The sequence below is a fragment of the Curcuma longa genome, chromosome 11 (genome assembly GCF_044706935.1).
Source record: "Curcuma longa cultivar G26 ecotype Majalengka, Jawa Barat chromosome 11, ITB_CL_G26_1.1, whole genome shotgun sequence".
Lineage (NCBI taxonomy): Eukaryota > Viridiplantae > Streptophyta > Magnoliopsida > Zingiberales > Zingiberaceae > Curcuma > Curcuma longa.
The window spans coordinates 8,221,086-8,229,068 of NC_133871.1; the positions used below are offsets into that span (position 1 = coordinate 8,221,086).

General features: G+C 39.1%; 1 long non-coding RNA gene across 1 annotated transcript; it reads left to right on the forward strand.

Moving 5' to 3' along the window:
- The first annotated feature begins 731 nt into the window (after nt 1–731).
- LOC141837862 (uncharacterized) lies at nt 732–1,714 on the forward strand. Its single transcript, XR_012602588.1, has 4 exons — nt 732–885; nt 955–1,099; nt 1,228–1,337; nt 1,562–1,714. It is a non-coding gene; the product is annotated as an uncharacterized LOC141837862 (long non-coding RNA).
- The last annotated feature ends 6,269 nt before the right edge of the window (nt 1,715–7,983 follow it).

A 7,983-nucleotide genomic window follows, 5' to 3' on the forward strand; every position in this document is an offset into this window, starting at 1 on the left:
TTCTTTTGATCATCTGTGTAGAAAAAATTTTAGAACCGAGTGTGTTACGTCTAGATCTAAAGCATGCCTCTCATTATGTTTTTAACAAATAAGGCAAGTTTCCATATATATTGTAGTATTGTTGTCTGTACCTCTTCTGACACAAGCATGATATGTAACCTAAAGCATGCCTCTTTGCAAAGATGTTAAGAGAATATGATCCAATGTTAGCAAAGTGTGCTCGTGATGTAGAGAAAAAAAGTTTAATCTGGATTAACTTCAATCGGATTAACTTGAAGGGCTTGCTTTATTTCCAATGAATTTGCAGGAGCAATTGGATTAACTTCAAGGGCTTGCTTTATTTTACAAGAAAGATAGTGTCTGAAAATTTTAATTATTTCCTTTAAGAAAAATGGTGTGTTTGTACCATTCATTATTTCACCATGACGATAAAAGTTAACTTTTGAACGTCTATACTAAATTCCACCATGACAAAATAGAGTTGAGTTCACAATCCATGGATTAACACAATCTTGTTTACTTTGATGAACATAAGGCTAAGTTGTTTCATGTCCAGATATGTTTCATTTTGATTTACTTTCCAACTATAGCTTGACTTGTTATTTCTTTACTTTTGATTTACTCTCCAACTTGTAGATTTACTTGTAATTTCTTTGCTTGTTTATACTTACTAGAATAGGTACCTTATGCCAACCTTTCAGGGTATTCTTTTCTTTGATTGGATAACTGAAGATGTTCTTGAAACTATTCATTCACAGCTGAAGGTTAGTAGTATGAATTTATATTTAAGTCGAGCCCTTTCTCCATTTTATATGTATAACTTTTTAAAGAAGACTCAAAGGGGAGGGTGGATGTCACTTGGTGGAATTTTGTTATGCATAACAGGTTTGTCAAATTAGCTCATCATGTTGCCATTTTTCTATTATGCCAATCTCATACATAATTTTCTTACAGGTTCTGAAGCTATGTATGCTGATCTGGGGCATTTTCTTACAGGTTTGTTGGATGTTCTTGTGAGGGCTGGGAGGTTTTTGCACCAGGATGTTATGAAAAAACTCCATGCATTGCTTCTAAAGTTACTTGAGGAACCTGCTTTCAAGTATGAATTTGCTAAAGTCTTCATCAGATATTATCCTTTTGCTTTACATGAAATGACCAAAGAAGGCAATGATACTGTACTCTCTAAATATCCACTGCTATCAACTTTCTCTGTGCAAAAATTCACAGTGACTCCATTGATGACACGGCTTGTGCCAGAGGTAAATCTGCTAGGTATACTCGTGGAATGCTTGAGGGACCTGTTGCTCTTTTCCATTGGAGAAAGTGGTGAAGTGCAGGTATAAAAAATATGTTTGATGTCTACTGTTATTGCACTTTCAATTGGGTGCATTTGAGAAAGGTGTAAGTGTTTTGATCTCACCTGTTTCTTAAAAGATCTGTTCTTGAAAAATAATTCAATGCTGTTTATTGACAATCATGTAGTCCTAGTAAATAAATTTGTTTTTGTTTGTAATTTAGCAATCAATTATCGTTAGTTATCTGAAATCTCTTTTCCTTTCAGGGAGGTCAATTATCGTCAGGGATTGGAACCCGATGTGGAAAAGGTTGAAGGAAGTTGAAGGCTACTTCGAGTAGAAGTACCCTTCTAAGAAGGATGATGCAGTTCAGATGATATGGCAGGCAGTGGCCCGGAAGGTGCTGGCAATCCGGCAGAAAGTACACAAATCACAACGAAGTGTGAATTTAGGAATTAGTTTTGCTGTTTTCTCAATCTGAGAAGGTCATAACATATTGGTTTTTCTCAAAGCTAAAACTGATTTGTATGATTCCATTTTGCAATGAAAGTTTAGTTTTTGATATTCTTAAAGGAAAAAAGTTTTAGAATTTTGACTTTGAGAGAATTTTGACTTTAGTTTAGTTGGTTAGGACATTTGATGTTGGTATATATCATTGTTAGCTCACTCAAACAGATCGATGTTAACCAGAAAGTGCCCAATGTTTTGTTTCCTATTAAAAGTCTAAAAAACTTCTATCATCGAATGCATGAAAACATAATAAGATAATATGGGGGGAAAATATGCATTGGAAAAGGAAGAGTGGATTTCGGCATTTGTACATGTAGAACATCATTATAGTATAGGCCATAGATAAGAACATGATACAAAGACAAAGACTGTCAAACAGTGGCAGTGATGCACATACTACTGAGATTGTCAAAAGAAAAGAACATGATACAAAGACATAGCTCTTCAAGTGTGCACCATAACTATTATAGGCCATAGATTCATAAATTTCTTCAAGAAAAAGTGTTTAGATGATTCATTGGCAATGTGTATTGTGCAATTTATGTCCTGCTAACCAGAAACTTTTGTCAATGTGTGTTGTTCAATTCATGTCCTGCTAAACAGAACTCTATCAAACCAAGGGTTGATTATTATTCATCTTGTTGCTTTTCATTGCTTACTGCATCCATCAGAGTAGTAGCCCTTGGCAGTATGACTTGCTCTAATGGTTCTGATAGTTTCTTATTTTCTTAGCTGCAAATAGCTTTTACAATCAAGGAATTGGGTAGAACACGGATGGAAGTAAATGTCAAGGTTAGGTGTAAATTGATACTTTACCTATGATCTCCAGTTTACTATTGTGTTTCTTTACCATGATATTCAGGTTAAGAGTGTCTTTGGGGCCAAAATGTTCGAGGCAAGTTTCCAAGTAACAAGTGGTCGAGCCAAGTATAATGCTTACATAGATTGTTTAGTGTGGTCATTTTTTGTTTCAGCATCTTGTGCAATTTGCATAGATTGTTTCAGCATCTTGTTTAGTATATAATGCTTCCATAGATTGTTGGTATAACTTACTGAACTGAAAGTTGGTCTGCATTTTAGATTTGTTCGTTAGTATGAAATAGGGGTTGCTAAATCTTTCCTTTCTAAAATGTTTCAGCTATATGTTAGATCATTTCCCCTATTAGTGCTTCTGTTCCTGCTGGTGCTGTCTTGCTAAGTGGGTTGCAGATGACAAGGCCACATTTTTCATGAGTGGAAGGTTAGCTGCATAACAGCAATTTGAACTTTGGTTTTTTTATTTTGCATGTATGCTACCAGACTAACAATTGGTGGTTCTAGAAAGTATACTTTTTGGGAGTTTGAAAAGATGGCAAACAAGTGTCCAGTAAGTGCCCTTTGTGTGCAACCAGTGTTTCCATATGCTTTTTGTCTTCATCACTATTTTATGGTCTGCTGAAGTGCCCTTTGTGTGCAACCAGTGTTTCCATATGCAAGTTTTTTTTACACTACAATTGTTGTTCACAAATGTCAGTTCATTTTCCATCTCAGGTCTTCAATCCATTGGTTGAGAAATGCAAGAAGTATGGTCAAGCAATGGGAATTGGGACAAATCATGCGAATTGTTCATCTTGCTGTTTGATAGGTTAGGTTAAACTGAGACTTCAATGATACTAGAGTGAATTTTGTAACTTGTAATTGTTTTCTATTTTTCATTCTGCTCCTCCATTTGACAGAGATGATCTTGTGATTACTGCTGGGAGCAATGTTAGCTCTCTTTTAGTTGATGGGCTTGGAGATGGTATACTACTTGAGGCTCCTGATTAGGAGTTTGAGTTCCTAAGGGGCAATGAATTGTTTGAGGAGGAACAAATCTTACAAATGTAAAACGAAGCAGCTTAAGGTTTTCAGATCTTTAAAAAATGTGTTAATGTGTGTTTAATGTGTGTGTATAACTTGTTCTAAACTAAACACCCTATAAAGTGTGATAAAAGTATATATAACTTTTAGTTATGTTGTTGTTGCAATATATAATCTTTAGTTATGTTGTTGTTGAAATATATTATTGTTATGTTGTTGTTGAAATATATCATCTTAGCACTATCTATATATTTTGTCATAAACGTATCAAATGAAACTTAAACTTGTTTATAAATTGGCATATTTGATCTAAACTTAAAGCTCACAAAATTGAGTGTGTCATGTCAGTCGACTGAACTGAAATGGATTCGACATTAACTCTTTCGGCGTTATATTGAAACTCTATGTTAACTCTTTTGGTGTTTCACTCAACTAATACTGGTTATCAGCTGACTGAACTCATCTCAGTCGACTGAATCAGAAATGCAGTCGACTGAACTTCATTTCTGTCGATTACTTCTGCCATTCTTCAACACAGAACCACTTGGACTCAACTAATTTTTAATTCCAGTCGACTGACCCGGACCAGAAGCAAACTGGACTCGACTGGACTTTCGTTCCAGTCGACTGAGATGGTAAACCTGCGCCACATAACCAACTACAGTCGACTAGGATTTAACGCCAGTCAAATGACCCCGAACAAAAATGAATTTGACTCGACTATAATATAATACCAGTCGACTGACCTGATATACCTTTGCCTGTTTGCCAAAAACCTCATCCTAGTTGACTGCATTGTAAATACAGTCGACTGAAATGGAACAGAGGCGAAACAGACTCGACTGGAGTTCCATTACAATCGACTGAGCTATGTTCAGTCGACTGGTATCTTCTACTCAGTTGACTGATGTGGTAAGATCGATCAGACGATCGATTAAGACTATATATAATCGACCACGTGATCGATTAAATGTCGTAACCTGTTTTCTCAGAAAACCCTGTAATCGATCAAGTGATCGATTGCACTTGTTCATAATCGATCAAGCAATCGATTATTATGGGTTACAGAAAGCTCTGTAATCGATCCGGTGATCGACTAACCATCTTATCCATTGGTTAATCGATCCACCCACCGATTACACTGAAGTGAATTCGATTCTCATACAATCTGATCACCTGGTCCACTCGTGTCTAACCCGAGCCAACCACAATGGACCATGTATTCAGAGGACATGCTCTCAAGCCTCCTCTGACAATGGCTGGCGGCGAGCAGAGGGAGAAGAGGGCACGGTGGCGAGCGAAGCGTGAGTGGCTGGCGGCGAGCGAAGAGTGCGTGGATGGCGGCGAGCAGAGGGAGAAGAGTGCATGGGAGAGGAGGAAGTACAAAGGAGAAGAGTGCGTGGTGAGCAGAGGAGAAGAGCGCGGCGAGCAGAGGGAGAGGACGAAGCGGAATCGCGAGAAAAGGTTTTGGGTTTTAATTTTTCGCCCCACGCGCGCGGAGAGAATTCCCAGCCACGTCAGCGTTGCCACGTAGGTGTCGCTCACGAGTCGCTCATGAACAAGCGCTCAGGATAACAATCACATATATATATATATATATATATATATATATATATATATATATATATATATATATATTCCGCCGCTTGACCCCGCCTTCGTCCCTACTCCTCCACGCGACCCGCGACGCCAACGCCCGCGTTCGACGCCAGGATTGTCGCAAAGGAAGGGCTATAAAGGTGGCGGCCGAAACCCTAAACCGTTGTTCCTCTCTTCCTCCTCGTGATTTTCCCCTGCCCCGCGCCGCGTCTCCTTCCCTGTGTGCCCCTGCAATCCGCAGTCGGAGCAGCTTGGAGCCAACACCACCGACGCCGGAACACCTCCCTCCTCCTTCAATTGACGCCACCTCCGCTGCCGTCTAACTGATGTCACTTCGAATTAGCACCGCTCGGCGCCTGTTGCGTGGAGCTAGCACTGCCCCGATCGACGCTGCACAGCCGCCGCCGCTCTACCCCTCCTCTGCCCGACACCGTCGTCGTGCCCTTCATTTCCCCAATTCACGCTCGACCGTCGCCCGATAGCCTTCACTTCTCAGCCTTCCTTACCGCGTGGAGAAGACAAGTAATCCAGAGTCGCCGCCCCTCTGGTCTCTTCTATTTATTCCTTAGATTCATTGCGCTCCTTCATTCTTTCTCTCCGGTCTTCGATCACGGCCCGAGGCGACGAAGGGTCGGCTGGAAGGCTGCTAGGTATCCTTCGTTTCTTATTTTTATCTTAGATCTTGTTCGCATCTTCTCGATTTGATTGGTTGCACCACTTATGGTGGATTCCAACCCTAGGATTATAATCTGGTTATGGGGTCTTATGCTTTATTGGGTGTTTGATATGATATCTCGTTAGGCGTGGGATTAGGTTAATTTGGAATGAGGTTAGCTTAATTAAAATAACCAAGTCATGTTAAATTGAGTTAATTGGAGTTTAATTGGGTTAGATTATCTTTAAAATCGACTAGGGTTTATTTTATTGAAAATTAAATATAATATTTAGAAGATGTTTATTTTTAATTGCAGGATCTTGATCTGTTGATCCTGCTATATACGGAGGATTTTATAGGGTTTTATTGCAACTATTCGTCAATCAGGTGGATAATCCTTGTACTTGGTCAGTACAGGTTATTTCCTTTTCTAGTGCATGCTATCCTCTGTTATTGTTGATTAGACACCTTGATCATACTCCTATTTCTTGTTATCTGGATACCTTGGTTATACTTAGGACTATCTCTTGCTTGTCCTTAATTCGGTTGACCTTATAAATCTCTATATTATTACTCGTATGAACCTTTGGTTATCTAGCAATTAATACCTATTGTCTATGCATGTTGATATTAGTTATTATTACTTGATCATGACATCATGGTGCATGATGACGATTGTAATTTCCAATGTTATGGGTCTGTCGTCATTAATAGATGACTTGTACGCAGTCGGGCCAATATCTTGTGTCCTCGTCACCGTGGAACGGTGGTCCTCAGAGTATTGAAGTGATACTTGTAGAGGTACTCAGAAAGTATGAAAGTGATACTTGAGGACGAGTATGAAAGACAAACATTGGCCATGGGATGTATGTAGTTATACATGGCTACTACTATTTTTGTCACAAGACTACATTGTTGTAGGGCTGGAATTATGGCAGTATGATGTCGGACAGCCCCAGCATTATATATACATGACTGGGATGAGTGTGGCAGTTGCATCATGCATATGCTTGCATTATGTGCATTATATAGGTAATGGACCGTATATAGATACTGTATTTGGGTATATACTTGGTTGATCCTTGGTTGATGCATTGTGTGTCATTATCATTCATGTCATGCATATGGATTATGATAGTTTATTCACTATTAGTGTTGATCACTAACTAATTTCTGTTATTCACTTGTTTATCTTATATCTTATTGACTATGCACTGTTTATCTTGATTATCCACTGAGTATTTTGTACTCACCACTCAGATTTTAGGGTTTTCTGTCTCCCCAGGTAGTAGATAGAAGATTACTGCTGATGCCAGAGGAGATCTATTGGTCATGCCATTTCACAGCTGGAGAAGTGTTTCGATGATATGATTTTACCTTGTATGGATTTAAATTTGTATCCGTTCATATGGATTTCATCATTATGTTTCCACTGCGTTGTTTATGTTTTCGTACACTTGTGGTTTATATGTTGTGATGCATTTCAATTTTTTGTATGTGGTTTGCGGCCGTATGGGTCGGTATGTTCATGCTATATGGTGTGTGGTCATGTGGGCCCAGTATCCTATAGTTTAATATTTTTATACATATGTTGTATTGTAGAATGGCCGCGTGGGCCTTTGTCTTACTATGTATTCAGGAAAAGTTGAATTGTTACAGGAGAGATGCTGTCGAAATTTTTCGGACGACCATCTCTCGGAGCGTGACAGTTGGTTCAAGAAGCATTAGATCTTACCTAAAGTTTCGATGTTTGACAATACACCTAAGTCTGGTCAGTTTGACCAAGGGTTGATCCAAACAGGACCTGATGTTTGAATGGATATGAGTGAAATCTAGTCAAATGACTAGCGAGAAGTCCTAGTCGGTTAGACTAGACCGTGGAAGTCCTGATCTAGAAGATTGGGTAAGGGAAAGTCCTGGTTGTAGGCTAGCCAAGGGAAAGTCCTAGTTGTAGGCTAGGCAAAGGCAAGTCCTAGTTTGGAGGATAAAGCAAGTCCTGGTTTGGAGGATCAAACAAAAGTCTTAGCAAGGTCAAGTGCACCAAGTGCAAGTCCATGCAGTGTTAGGAGGATCGGGAAGCATAGC